This window comes from Prunus avium, chromosome 6 (assembly GCF_965620075.1).
Source record: "Prunus avium chromosome 6, drPruAviu1.hap1.1, whole genome shotgun sequence".
Classification (NCBI taxonomy): Eukaryota; Viridiplantae; Streptophyta; class Magnoliopsida; order Rosales; family Rosaceae; genus Prunus; species Prunus avium.
In genome coordinates this window covers 19,991,916-20,008,383 of record NC_142289.1, presented here as the reverse complement: position 1 = coordinate 20,008,383, position 16,468 = coordinate 19,991,916, and positions in this window count along the sequence as shown.

The window sequence follows — 16,468 nt, the reverse complement described above, 5'->3', positions numbered from 1 at the left end:
GTAGAAGTATGGAATACACCAACCACTCCAGTTAGTAACGAACTGCCGTTGAACTTGAATTGTCCAATTTGGAAAACCTATTGACTTCGGATCGAGCCCAAAACTTGGGCAACATCATAATATGGTGGGAGGAGTCATTTGGTTAGTTTTGAGTGAAATCCAATCGCTAGAAGTATGGAATACACCAACACCTATTGATTTGGAACGAACTGCCGTTTAACTTGAATTGTCCAATTTGGAACACCTATTGATTTCGGATCGAGCCCAAAACTTGGGCAACATCGTCATATGGTGGGAGGAGTCATTTGGTTAGTTTTGAGTGAAATCCAATCGCTAGAAGTATGGAACACACCAACCACTCCAATTAGGAACGAACTGCCGTTGAACTTGAATTGTCCAATTTTGAACACCTATTGATTTCGGATCGAGCCCCAAACTTGGGCAACATCGTCATATGGTGGGCGGAGTCATTTGGTTAGTTTTGAGTGAAATCCAATCGCTAGAAGTATGGAATACACCAACCCCTCCAATTAGGAACGAACTGCCGTTGAACTTGAATTGTCCAATTTCTCACACCTATTGATATCGGTTCAAGCCCAAAACATGGGCAACATCATAATACGGTGGGAGGAGTCATTTGGTGAGTCTTGAGTGAAATCCAATCTTTAGAAGTATGGAATACACCAACCACTCCAATTAGGAACGAACTGCCGTTGAACTTGAATTGTCCAATTTCTCACACCTATTGATTTCAGATCGAGCCCCAAACTTGGGCAACATCAGAATATGGTGGGAGGAGTCATTAGGTAAGTTTTGAGTAAAATCCAATCACTAGAAGTATGGAATACACCAACCACTCCAATTAGGAACGAACTGCCGTTGAACTTGAATTGTCCAATTTCTCACACCTATTGATTTCGGATCGAGCGCAAAACTTGGGCAAGATCATAATATGGTGGGAGGAGTCATTTGGTGAGTTTTGAGTGAAATCCAATCGCTAGAAGTATGGAATACACCAACCACTCCAATTAGGAACGAACTGCCGTTGAACTTCAATTGTCCAATTTCTCACACCTATTGATTTCGGATCGAGCCCAAAACTTGGGCAACATCATAATATGGTGGGAGGAGTCATTTGGTTAGTTTTGAGTGAAATCCAATCTTTAGAAGTATGGAATACACCAACCACTCCAATTAGGAACGAACTGCCGTTGAACTTGAATTGTCCAATTTCGAACACCTATTGATTTCGTATCGAGCCCAAAACTTGGGCAACATCATAATATGGTGGGAGGAGTCCTTTGGTGAGTTTTGAGTGAAATGCAATCCCTAGAAGTGTGGAATACACCAACCACTCCAATTAGGAACGAACTACCGTTGAACTTGAATTGTCCAATTTCTCACACCTATTTATTTCGGATCGAGCCGAAAACTTGGGAAACAACATAATATGGTTGGAGGAGTCATTTGGTGAGTTTTGAGTGAAATCCAATCGCTGGAAGTATCGAATACACCAACCACTCCAATTAGGAACGAACTGCCGTTGAACTTGAATTGTCCAATTTCTCACACCTATTGATTTCGGATCGAGCCCAAAACTTGGGCAACATCATAATATGGTGGGAGGAGTCATTTGGTGAGTTTTGAATGAAATCCAATCGTTAGAAGTACGGAATACACCAACCACTCCAATTAGGAACGAGCTGCCGTTGAACTTGAATTGTCCAATTTGGAACACCTATTGATTTCGGATCGAGCCCAAAACTTGGGCAACATCATAATATGGTGGGAGGAGTCATTTGGTGAGTTTTGAGTGAAATCCAATCGCTAGAAGTATGGAATACACCAACCTCTCCAATTAGGAACGAACTGCCGTTGAACATGAATTGTCCAATTTCTCAAACCTATTGATTTCGGATCGAGCCCCAAACTTGGGCAACATCATAATATGGTGGGAGGAGTTATTTGGTTAGTTTTGAGTGAAATCCAATCGCTAGAAGTATGGAATACACCAACCACTCCAATTAGGAACAAACTGCCGTTGAACTTGAATTGTCCAATTTGGAACACCTATTGATTTCGGATCGAGCCCAAAACTTGGGCAACATCATAATATGGTGGGAGGAGTCATTTGGTGAGTTTTTAGTGAAATCCAATTGGTTGAAGTATGGAATACACCAACCACTCCAATTAGGAACGAGCTGCCGTTGAACTTGAATTGTCCAATTTTGAACACCAATTGATTTCGGATCGAGCCCAAAACTTGGGCAACATCATAATATGGTGGGAGGAGTCATTTGGTGAGTTTTGAGTGAAATCCAATCGCTAGCGGTATGGAATACACCAACCACTCCAATTAGGAACGAACTGCCGTTGAACTTGAATTGTCCAATTTCTGATACCTATTGATTTCGGATCGAGCCCAAAACTTGGGCAACATCATAATATGGTGGGAGGAGTCCTTTGGTGAATTTTGAGTGAAATCCAATCACTAGAAGTATGTAATACACCAACCACTCCAATTAGGAACGAACTGCCGTCGAACTTGAATTGTCCAATTTCTCACACCTATTGATTTCGGTTCGAGCCAAAAACTTGGGCAACATCATAATATGGTGGGAGGAGTCATTTGGTGAGTTTTGGGTGAAATCCAATCGCTAGACGTATGGAATACAACAACCACTATATTAGGAACGAACTGCCGTTGAACTTGAATTGTCCAATTTCTCACACCTATTGATTTCGGATCGAGCCCAAAACTTGGGCAAGATCATAATATTATGGGAGGAGTCATTTGGTGAGGTTTGAGTGAAATCCAATCGCTAGAAGTATGGAATACACCAACCACTCCAATTAGGAACAAACTGCCGTTGAACTCGATTTGTCCAATTTCTCAAACCGATTGATTTCGGATCGAGCCCAAAACTTGGGCAACATCATAATATGGTGGGAGGAGTCATTTGATGAGTTTTGAGTGAAATCCAATCACTAGAAGTATGGAATACACCAACCACTCCAATTAGGAACAAACTGCCGTTGAACTCGATTTGTCCGATTTGGAACACCTATTGATTTCGGATCGAGCCCAAAACTTGGGCAACATCATAATATGGTGGGAGGAGTCATTTGGTGAGTTTTGAGTGAAATCCAATCGTTAGAAGTACGGAAAACACCAACCACTCCAATTAGGAACGAGCTGCCGTTGAACTTGAATTGTCCAATTTGGAACACCTATTGATTTCGGATCGAGCCCAAAACTTGGGCAACATCATAATATGGTGGGAGGAGTCATTTGGTGAGTTTTGAGTGAAATCCAATCGCTAGAAGTATGGAATACACCAACCACTCCAATTAGGAACGAACTGCCGTTGAACTTGAATTGTCCAATTTCTCAAACCGATTGATTTCGGATCGAGCCCAAAACTTGGGCAACATCATAATATGGTGGGAGGAGTCATTTGGTGTGTTTTGAGTGAAATCCAATCGCTAGAAGTATGGAATACACCAACCACTCCAATTCGGAACGAACTGCCGTTGAACTTGAATTGTCCAATTTCTCACACCTATTGATTTCGGATCGAGCCCAAAACTTGGGTAACATCATAATATGGTGGGAAGAGTCATTTGGTGAGTTTTGAGTGAAATCCAATCGCTAGAAGTATGGAATACACCAACCACTCCAGTTAGGAACAAACTGCCGTTGAACTCGAATTGTCCAGTTTGGAACACCTATTGATTTCGGATCGAGCCCAAAACTTGGGCAACATCATAATATGGTGGGCGGAGTCATTTGGTGAGTTTTAAGAGAAATTCAATCGCTAGAAGTGTTGAATACACCAACCACTCCAATTAGGAACGACTGCCGTTGAACTTGGATTGTCCAATTTCTTACACCTATTGATTTCGGATCAAGCCCAAAACTTGGGCAACATCATCATATGGTGGGAGGAGTCATTTGTTGAGTTTTGAGTGAAATCCAATCGCGAGAAGTAGGGAATACACCAAGCACTCCAATTAGGAACGAACTGCCGTTGAACTTGAATTGTCCAATTTGGAACACCTATTGATTTCGGATCGAGCCCAAAACTTGGGGAACATCACAATATGGTGGGAGGAGTCATTTGGTGAGTTTTGAGTGAAATGCAATCGCAAGAAGTGTGGAATACACCAACCACTCCAATTAGGAACGAACTGCCGTTGAACTTGAATTGTCCAATTTCTCACACCTATTGATTTCGGATCGAGCCCAAAACTTGGGCAACATCATCATATGTTGGGAGGAGTCATTTGGTGAGTTGTGAGTGAAATCCAATCGCTAGAAGTATGGAATACACCAACCACTCCAATTAGGAACGAACTGCCGTTGAACTTGAATTGTCCAATTTCTCAAACCGATTGATTTCGGATCGAGCCCCAAACTTGGGGAACATCATAATATGGTGGGAGGAGTCATTTGGTGAGTTTTGAGTGAAATCCAGTCGCTAGAAGTATGGAATACACCAACCACTCCAATTAGGAACGAACTGCCGTTGAACTTGAATTGTCCAATTTGGAACACCTATTGATTTCGGATCGAGCTCAGAACTTGGGCAACATCATAATATGTTCGGAGGAGTCATTTGGTGAGTTTTGAGTGAAATCCAATCGCTAGAAGTATGGAATACACCAACCACTCCAATTAGGAACGAACTGCCGTTGAACTTGAATTGTCCAATTTCTCACACCTATTGATTTCGGATCGAGCCCAAAACTTGGGTAACATCATAATATGGTGGGAGGAGTCATTTGGTGAGTTTTGAGTGAAATCCAATCGCTAGAAGTATGGAATACACCAACCACTCCAGTTAGGAACAAACTGCCGTTGAACTCGAATTGTCCAATTTGGAACACCTATTGATTTCGGATCGAGCCCAAAACTTGGGCAACATCATAATATGGTGGGCGGAGTCATTTGGTGAGTTTTAAGAGAAATCCAATCGCTAGAAGTGTTGAATACACCAACCACTCCAATTAGGAACGAACTGCCGTTGAACTTGAATTGTCCAATTTGGAACACCTATTGATTTCGGATCGAGCCCAAAACTTGGGCAACATTATAATATGGTGGGAGGAGTCATTTGGTGAGTTTTGAGTGAAATCCAATCTCTAGAAGTATGGAATACACCAACCACTCCAATTAGGAACGAACTGCCGTTGAACTTGAATTGTCCAATTTGGAACACCTATTGATTTCGGATCGAGCACAAACTTGGGCAACATCATAATATGGTGGGAGGAGTCATTTGGTGTGTTTTGAGTGAAATCCAATCGCTAGAAGTATGGAATACACCAACCACTCCAATTAGGAACGAACTGCCGTTGAACTTGAATTGTTCAATTTCTCAAACCTATTGATTTCGGATCGAGCCCCAAACTTGGGCAACATCATAATATGGTGGGAGGAGTCATTTGGTGAGTTTTGAGTGAAATCCAATCGCTAGAAGTATGGAATACACCAACCACTCCAATTAGTAACAAACTGCCGTTCAACTTGAATTGTCCAATTTGGAACACCTATGGATTTCGGATCGAGCCCAAAACTTGGGCAACATCATAATATGGTGGGAGGAGTCATTTGTTGAGTTTTGAGTGAAATCCAATCGCTAGAAGTAGGGAATACACCAAGCACTCCAATTATGAACGAACTGCCGTTGAACTTGAATTGTCCAATTTGGAACACCTATTGATTTCGGATCGAGCCCAAAACTTGGGCAACATCATAATATGGTGGGAGGAGTCATTTGGTGAGTTTTGAGTGAAATCCAGTTGCTAGAAGTATGGAATACACCAACCACTCCAATTAGGAACGAATTGCCGTTGAACTTGAATTGTCCAATTTGGAACACCTATTGATTTCGGATCAAGCCCAGAACTTGGGCAACATCATAATATGGTGGGAGGAGTCATTTGGTGAGTTTTTAGTGAAATCCAATTGCTAGAAGTACGGAATACACCAACCACTCCAATTAGGAACGAACTGCCGTCGAACTTGAATTGTCCAATTTCTCATACCTATTGATTTCGGATCGAGCCCAAAACTTGGGAAACATCATAATATGGTGGCAGGAGTCATTCGGTGAGTTTTGAGTGAAATCCAATCGCTAGAAGTATGGAACACACCAACCACTCCAATTAGGAACGAACTGCCGTTGAACTTGAATTGTCCAATTTCTCAAACCGATTGATTTCGGATAGAGCCCCAAACTTGGGCAACATCATAATATGGTGCGAGGAGTCATTTGGTGAGTTTTGAGTGAAATCCAATCGCTAGAAGTATGGAATACACCAACCACTTCAATTGGGAACGAACTGCCGTTGAACTTGAATTGTCCAATTTCTCACACCTATTGATTTCGGATCGAGCCCAAAACTTGGGTAACATCATAATGTGGTGGGAGGAGTCATTTGATGAGTTTTGAGTGAAATCCAATCACTAGAAGTATGGAATACACCAACCACTCCAATTAGGAACAAACTGCCGTTGAACTCGATTTGTCCGATTTGGAACACCTATTGATTTCGGATCGAGCCCAAAACTTGGGCAACATCATAATATGGTGGGAGGAGTCATTTGGTGAGTTTTGAGTGAAATCCAATCGTTAGAAGTACGGAATACACCAACCACTCCAATTAGGAACGAGCTGCCGTTGAACTTGAATTGTCCAATTTGGAACACCTATTGATTTCGGATCGAGCCCAAAACTTGGGCAACATCATAATATGGTGGGAGGAGTCATTTGGTGAGTTTTGAGTGAAATCCAATCGCTAGAAGTATGGAATACACCAACCACTCCAATTAGGAACGAACTGCCGTTGAACTTGAATTGTCCAATTTCTCAAACCGATTGATTTCGGATCGAGCCCAAAACTTGGGCAACATCATAATATGGTGGGAGGAGTCATTTGGTGAGTTTTGAGTGAAATCCAATCGCTAGAAGTATGGAATACACCAACAACTCCAATTAGGAACGAACTGCCGTTGAACTTGAATTGTCCAATTTCTCACACCTATTGATTTCGGATCGAGCCCAAAACTTGGGTAACATCATAATATGGTGGGAAGAGTCATTTGGTGAGTTTTGAGTGAAATCCAATCGCTAGAAGTATGGAATACAACAACCACTCCAGTTAGGAACAAACTGCCGTTGAACTTGAATTGTCCAATTTCTCACACCTATTGATTTCGGATCGAGCCCAAAACTTGGGCAACATCATCATATGTTGGGAGGAGTCATTTGGTGAGTTTTGAGTGAAATCCAATCGCTAGAAGTATGGAATACACCAACCACTCCAATTAGGAACGAACTGCCGTTGAACTTGAATTGTCCAATTTCTCAAACGGATTGATTTCGGATCGAGCCCCAAACTTGGGCAACATCATAATATGGTGGGAGGAGTCATTTGGTGAGTTTTGAGTGAAATCCAATCGCTAGAAGTATGGAATACACCAACCACTCCAATTAGGAACGAACTGCCGTTGAAATTGAATTGTCCAATTTGGAACACCTATTGATTTCGGATCGAGCCCAGAACTTGGGCAACATCATAATATGTTCGGAGGAGTCATTTGGTGAGTTTTGAGTGAAATCCAATCGCTAGAAGTATGGAATACACCAACCACTCCAATTAGGAACGAACTGCCGTTGAACTTGAATTGTCCAATTTCTCACACCTATTGATTTCGGATCGAGCCCAAAACTTGGGCAATATCATAATATGGTGGGCGGAGTCATTTGGTGAGTTTTAAGAGAAATCCAATCGCTAGAAGTGTTGAATACACCAACCACTCCAATTAGGAACGAACTGCCGTTGAACTTGAATTGTCCAATTTGGAACACCTATTGATTTCGGATCGAGCCCAAAACTTGGGCAACATTATAATATGGTGGGAGGAGTCATTTGGTGAGTTTTGAGTGAAATCCAATCCTAGAATTATGGAATACACCAACCACTCCAATTAGGAACGAGCTGCCGTTGAACTTGAATTGTCGAATTTGGAACCCCTATTGATTTCGGATTGAGCCCAAAACTTGGGCAACATCATAATATGTTGGGAGGAGTCATTTGGTGAGTTTTGAGTGAAATCCAATCGCTAGAACTATGAATTACCCCAAACCCTCCATTTTGGAACGAACTTCCTTTGAACTTGAATTGTCCAATTTCGTACAACTATTGATTTCGGATTGAGCCCAAAACTTGGGCAACATCATAATATGGTGGGAGGAGTCATTTGGTTAGTTTTGAGTGAAATCCAATCGCTAGACGTATGGAATACACCAACCACTCCAATTAGGAACGAACTGTCGTTGAAATTGACTTGACCACTTTCTCACACCTATTGATTTTGGATCGAGCCCAAAACATGGGCAACATCATAATATGGTGGGAGGAGTCATTTGATGAGTTTTGAGTGAAATCAAATCGCTAGAAGTACGGAATACAGCAACCACTCCAGTTAGGAAGGAACTGCCGTTGAACTTGAATTGTCCAATTTGGAACACCTATTGATTTCGGATCAAGCCCAAAACTTGGGCAACATCATAATATGGTGGGAGGAGTCATTTGGTTAGTTTTGAGTGAAATCCAACCGCTAGAAGTACGTAATACACCAACCTCTCCAATTAGGAACGAACTGTCGTTGAACTTGAATTGTCCAATTTGTCACACCTATTGATTTCGGATCGAGCCCCAAACTTGGGCAACATCATAATATGGTGGGAGGAGTCATTTGGTGAGTTTTGAGGGAAATCCAATCGCTAGAAGTATGGAATACACCAACCACTCCAATTAGGAACGAACTGCCGTTGAACTTGAATTGTCCAATTTGGAACACCTATTGATTTCGGATCGAGCCCAACACTTGGGCATCATCATCATATGGTGGGAGGAGTCATTTGGTTAGTTTTGAGTGAAATCCAATCGCTAGAAGTATGGAATACACCAACCAATCCAAATAGGAATGAACTGCCGTTGAACTTGAATTGTCCAATTTCTCACACCTATTGATTTCGGATCGAGCCCCAAACTTGGGGAACATCATAATATGGTGGGAAGAGTCATTTGGTGAGTTTTGAGTGAAATCCAATCGCTAGAAGTATGGAATACACCAACCACTCCAATTAGGAACGAACTGCCGTTGCACTCGAATTGTCCAATTTGGAACACCTATTGATTTCGGATCGAGCCCAAAACTTGGGCAACATCATAATATGGTGGGAGGAGTGATTTGGAGAGTTTTGAGTGAAATCCAATCGCTAGAATTATGCAATACACCAACCACTCCAATTAGGAACGAGCTGCCGTTGAACTTGAATTGTCGAATTTGGAACCCCTATTGATTTCGAATTGAACCCAAAACTTGGGCAACATCATAATATGGTGGGCGAAGTCATTTGGTGAGTTTTGGGTGAAATCCAATCGCTAGAAGTATGGAATACACCAACCACACCAGTTAGGAACGAACCGCCGTTGAACTTGAATTGTCCAATTTGGAACACCTATTGATTTCGGATCGAGCCCAAAACTTGGGCAACATCATAATATGGTGGGAGGAGTCATTTGGTGAGTTTTGAGTGAAATCCAATAGGTAGAAGTATGGAATACACCAACCACTCCAATTAGGAACGAACTGCCGTTGAACTTGAATTGTCCGATTTCTCACACCTGTTGATTTCGGATCAAGCCCCAAACTTGGGCAACATCATAATATGGTGGGAGGAGTCATTTGGTGAGTTTTGAGTAAAATCCAATCTCTAGAAGTATGGAATACACCAACCACTCCAGTTAGGAACGAACTGCCGTTGAACTTGAATTGTCCAATTTGGAACACCTATTGATTTCGGATCGAGCCCAAAACTTGGGCAAGATCATAATACGGTGGGAGGAGTCATTTCGTGAGTTTTGAGTGAAATCCAATCGCTAGAAGTATGGAATACACCAACCACTCCAATTAGGAACGAACTGCCATTGAACTTGAATTGTCCAATTTGGAACACCTATTGATTTCAGATCGACCCCAAAACTTGGGAAACATCATCATATGGTGGGAGGAGTCATTTGGTTAGTTTTGAGTAAAATCTAATCGCTAGAAGTATGGAATACACGAACCACTCCAATTAGGAACGAACTGCCGTTGAACTTGAATTGTCCAATTTCTCACACCTATTGATTTCGGATCGAGCCCCAAACTTGGGCAACATCATAATATGGTGGGAAGTGTCATTTGGTGAGTTTTGAGTGAAATCCAATCGCTAGAAGTATGGAATACACCAACCACTCCAATTAGGAACGAGCTGCCGTTGAACTTGAATTGTCCAATTTGGAACACCTATTGATTTCGGATCGAGCCCAAAACTTGGGCAACATCATAATATGGTGGGAGGAGTCATTTGGTGAGTTTTGAGTGAAATCCAATCGGTAGAAGTATGGAATACACCAACCACTCCAATTAGGAACGAACTGCCGTTGAACTTGAATTGTCCAATTTCTCACACCTGTTGATTTCGGATCGAGCCCCAAACTTGGGCAACATCATAATATGGTGGGAGGAGTCATTTGGTGAGTTTTGAGTGAAATCCAATCGCTAGAAGTATGGAATACACCAACCACCCCAATTAGGAACGAACTGGCGTTGAACTTGAATTGTCCAATTTCTCACACCTATTGATTTCGGATCGAGCCCAAAACTTGGGCAACATCATAAGATGGTGGGAGGAGTCATTTGGTGAGTTTTGGGTGAAATCCAATCGCTAGAAGTGTGGAATACACCAACCACTCCAGTTAGGAACGACCTGCCGTTGAACTTGAATTGTCCAATTTGGAACACCAATTGATTTCGGATCGAGCCCAAAACTTGGGCAACATCATAATATGGTGGGCGAAGTCATTTGGTGAGTTTTGAGTGAAATCCAATCGCTAGAAGTATGGAATACCCCAACCACTCCAGTTAGGAACGAACCGCCGTTGAACTTGAATTGTCCAATTTGGAACACCTATTGATTTCGGATCGAGCCCCAAACTTGGGCAACATCATAATATGGTGGGAAGAGTCATTTGGTGAGGTTTGAGAGAAATCCAATCGCTAGACGTATGGAATACACCAACCACTCCAATTAGGAACGAACTGCCGTTGCACTCGACTTGTCCAATTTGGAACACCTATTGATTTCGGATCGAGCCCAAAACTTGGGCAACATCATAATATGGTGGGAGGAGTCATTTGGGGAGTTTTGAGTGAAATCCAAACGCTAGAAGTATGGAATACACCAACCACTCCAATTAGGAACGAGCTGCCGTTGAACTTGAATTGTCCAATTTGGAACACCTATTGATTTCGGATCGAGCCCAAAACTTGGGCAACATCATAATATGGTGGGAGGAGTCATTTGGTGAGTTTTGAGTGAAATCCAATCGGTAGAAGTATGGAATACACCAACCACTCCAATTAGGAACGAACTGCCGTTGAACTTGAATTGTCCAATTTGGAACACCTATTGATTTCGGATTGAGCCCAAAACTTGGGCAACATCATAATATGGTGGGAGGAGTCATTTGGTGAGTTTTGAGTGAAATCCAATCGGTAGAAGTATGGAATACACCAACCACTCCAATTAGGAACGAGCTGCCGTTGAACTTGAATTGTCCAATTTGGAACACCTATTGATTTCGGATCGAGCCCAAAACTTGGGCAACATCATAATATGGTGGGAGGAGTCATTTGGTGAGTTTTGAGTGAAATCCAATCGGTAGAAGTATGGAATACACCAACCACTCCAATTAGGAACGAACTGCCGTTGAACTTGAATTGTCCAATTTCTCACACCTGTTGATTTCGGATCGAGCCCCAAACTTGGGCAACATCATAATATGGTGGGAGGAGTCATTTGGTGAGTTTTGAGTAAAATCCAATCGCTAGAAGTATGGAATACACCAACCACTCCAGTTAGGAACGAACTGCCGTTGAACTTGAATTGTCCAATTTGGAACACCTGTTGATTTCGGATCGAGCCCAAAACTTGGGCAAGATCATAATACGGTGGGAAGAGTCATTTGGTGAGGTTTGAGAGAAATCGAATCGCTAGAAGTATGGAATACACCAACCACTCCAATTAGGAACGAGTTGCCGTTGAACTTGCATTGTCCTATTTGGAACACCTATTGATTTCGGATCGAGCCCAAAACCTGGGCAACATCATAATATGGTGGGAGGAGTCATTTGGTGTGTTTTGAGTGAAATCCAATCGCTAGAAGTATGGAATACACCAACCACTCCAATTAGGAACGAACTGCCGTTGAACTTGAATTGTCCAATTTGGAACACCTATTGATTTCGGATCGAGCCCCAAACTTGGGCAACATCATAATTTGGTGGGAGGAGTCATTTGGTGAGCTTTGAGTGAAATCCAATCGCTAGAAGTATGGAATACACCAACCACTCCAATTCGGAACGAACTGCCGTTGAACTTGAATTGTCCAATTTGGAACACCTATTGATTTCGGATCGAGCCCCAAACTTGGGCAACATCATAATTTGGTGGGAGGAGTCATTTGGTGAGTTTTGAGTGAAATCCAATCGCTAGAAGTATGGAATACACCAACCACTCCAATTAGGAACGAACTGCCGTTGAACTTGAATTGTCCAATTTCTCACAAATATTGATTTCGGATCGAGCCCCAAACGTGGGCAACATCATAATATGGTGGGAGGAGTCATTTGGTGAGTTTTGGGGGAAATCCAATCGCTAGAAGTATGGAATACACCAACCACTCCAATTAGGAACGAACTGCCGTTGAACTTGAATTGTCCAATTTCGAACACCTATTCATTTCGGATCGAGCCCAAGACTTGGGCAACATCTTAATATGGTGGGAGGAGTCATTTGGTGAGTTTTGAGTGAAATCCAATCGTTAGAAGTATGGAAGACACCAACCACTCCAATTAGGAACGAACTGCCGTTGAACTTGAATTGTCCAATTTCTCACTCCTATTGATTTCGGATCGAGCCCCAAACTTGGGCAACATCATAATATGGTGGGAGGAGTCATTTGGTGAGTTTTGAGTGAAATCCAATCGCTAATAGTATGGGATACACCAACCACTCCAATTTGGAACGATCTGTGATCGGTTCATAGTTGTATATCATTTTGTACTCTTCTAGCTTATGATTTGGTTATGTTATTGAGTTAAACTTGTGCTTTTAATCCATTTTCTGTTTTGATAAGTCCATAATTTCATACACTTGCTTGCCTTCTTTACTTAGTGATTTTGCTTAGTTTCTCTTTATTTTGAGTCACTTACCTCTATTTGTGTGTTTTGTAGGTTAAGATAGCAAGAGATCACATTTGATGCAATCCATGCATGTTAAGGGCTGATTGGCAAAGAGCAAGAGCTTGAAGACAAAACCAAAGTTGGGCCACACTTCTTGTCAGTCCAGTTTCGTAAGTCACCTTGCAGGTCTCATTTCTGCAATCTGCACAACTCGGATGAGGAGACATTCTTCATAGAATTTGTTCAATTTGGTGTCTAGTATAACATATCCAAAATTCAGCCCAATTGAACATATGTGGAGTCCTTAGCCCGTCCAACACTGAACCATGCTCAGGAGGATTTGCAGCTGCCAGCTTTGAGCCTTGTCTCCTCCTTTAAGCCATGTGCCTCACCCATGCTGCAACTGACTTTGGATCCAACATAATGAGTGAAGTGGGGAGGCATTCCAGCTATGAAATTCTAAAGGAGCAAGTTGGTACATGCTGGAGCTATTATAGAGAAAGCATGTGCATGCATGTAAAGCAAAGAAATGAAATGAAGTCAATTCCAGTCTCTGTTCGGCTGCCAACTTGCAAGGCCCAAAACGCACACTTCTACTGCTCCGATGGGAATACTTTCTTCATAGAAGTTGTTCCAATGGGTGTCTAGAATAACATATCCAAATTTGAGTACCATTGGATACGTTTTGAAACCTCTGGCCTTCCTACACCAAGTCTGGTTCAGAAGACTCGTTTTTGTTCAACAACCAAAAGAAGACCACATGGGTTGGCAGCAAAAGGTAGCCACAATTGATCACCTTTGATCCCATGTGAAGAAAGCTTGAGGTGCAGCAAAAGAAGTATGGGATGAGATTGATTCCAACCACACTAACATAGACAAGATGAAGTGTGAGTTATGGGTTGTATTAAAAGAGGAATGGTGGTGTTGGATTTCATTATGTTGTTCCTCCCTCTTAGCCCTATAAATAGAGAAGCCTTCAAGCTTCAAAACACACCCCAAGGGGGGGAGCTCTCAAACACTTCTCTAGAGCTCCCTTCCCTTCTCTCCCTCAAATTCTCTTAGTTTCCTTTCTAGTTTTCAATTGTTGTAATGAAATATTTGTGCTGAAATTCTCCTTAAGTTTTTCAAGTTCTACTTTACTTTTATTTGTAATGTACATTCTTTCTTAAGTATTCAAGTTTAATTAGTTTCCAAGTTTCAATTATGATTTTTGTTCTTATTCATTATGCTTATAAGTTAATATGCTAGTTTGAATGATTGATCACCATTTAGGCTTGCATGTTAGCTATCTTGGTTTGAATTAAGAGTAGACACCATGCTTTAATTCGAATTGAACTATGAATAAGAAGAGTATGTATGGACATTCGACAACAGGGATTAGATACATGCTTGGTTGTTTAAATTGTTCTTCTATGCTTAATGGGTTCCTAATGCTTAGTTTTAGGTTAGACAACAAATGATCAAATTAGGGAATTAGGAACACAAGGTTATGACCACACACGATGGCTTAATCATACTTTAGCTAGAATCAATCCGTTAATCTAATTGAACTTGGGAACTTATTTGCTTGAGTTATTTCTTTTTTTTCTTGTTTTATTTATTTCCTTTTTCATTTCTATTTTGTGTAGGGGAAACAAATTGGATCATTCAATCACCAATCCTCGTGGGATCGACCTCGCACTTACATATGCTATACTACCAAAACGGCTCGTGCACTTGCGAGTATCACAAGTTGAGGATGCAGCTGAATCCATTTTGATGCAGCTGAATCGAAGCAACAATCTGCCGTTGAACTTGAATTGTCCAATTTCTCACACCTATTGATTTCGGATCGAGCCCAAAACTTGGGCAACATCATAATATGGTGGGAGGAGTCATTTGGTGAGTTTTGAGTGAAATCCAATCGCTAGAAGTATGGAAGACACCAACCACTCCAATTAGGAACGAACTGCCGTTGAACTCGAATTGTCCAATTTCTCACACCAATTGATTTCGGATCGATCCCCAAACTTGGGCAACATCACAATATGGTGGGAGGAGTCATTTGGTGAGTTTTGAGTGAAATCCAATCGCTAGAAGTATGGAATACACCAACCACTCCAATTAGGAACGAACTGTCGTTGAACTTGAATTGTCCAATTTGGAACACCTATTGATTTCGGATCGAGCCCCAAACTTGGGCAACATCATAATTTGGTGGGAGGAGTCATTTGGTGAGTTTTGAGTGAAATCCAATCGCTAGAAGTATGGAATACACCAACCACTCCAATTAGGAACGAACTGCCGTTGAACTTGAATTGTCCAATTTCTCACAAATATTGATTTCGGATCGAGCCCCAAACGTGGGCAACATCATAATATGGTGGGAGGAGTCATTTGGTGAGTTTTGGGGGAAATCCAATCGCTAGAAGTATGGAATACACCAACCACTCCAATTAGGAACGAACTGCCGTTGAACTTGAATTGTCCAATTTGGAACACCAATTGATTTCGGATCGAGCCCAAAACTTGGGCAACATCATAATATGGTGGGAGGAGTCATTTGGTGAGTTTTGAGTGAAATCCAATCGTTAGAAGTATGGAAGACACCAACCACTCCAATTAGGAACGAACAGCCGTTGAACTTGAATTGTCCAATTTCTCACACCTATTGATTTCGGATCGAGCCCCAAACTTGGGCAACATCATAATATGGTGGGAGGAGTCATTTGGTGAGTTTTGAGTGAAATCCAATCGCTAATAGTATGGAATACACCAACCACTCCAATTTGGAACGATCTGCCGTTGAACTTGAATTGTCCAATTTCTCACACCTATTGATTTCGGATCGAGCCCAAAACTTGGGCAACATCATAATATGGTGGGAGGAGTCATTTGGTGAGTTTTGAGTGAAATCCAATCGCCAGAAGTATGGAAGACACCAACCACTCCAATTAGGAACGAACTGCCGTTGAACTTGAATTGTCCAATTTCTCACACCAATTGATTTCGGATCGAGCCCCAAACTTGGGCAACATCACAATATGGTGGGAGGAGTCATTTGGTGAGTTTTGAGTGAAATCCAATCGCTAGAAGTATGGAATACACCAACCACTCCAATTAGGAACGAACTGCCGTTGAACTTGAATTGTCCAATTTCTTTCACCTATTGATTTCGGATCG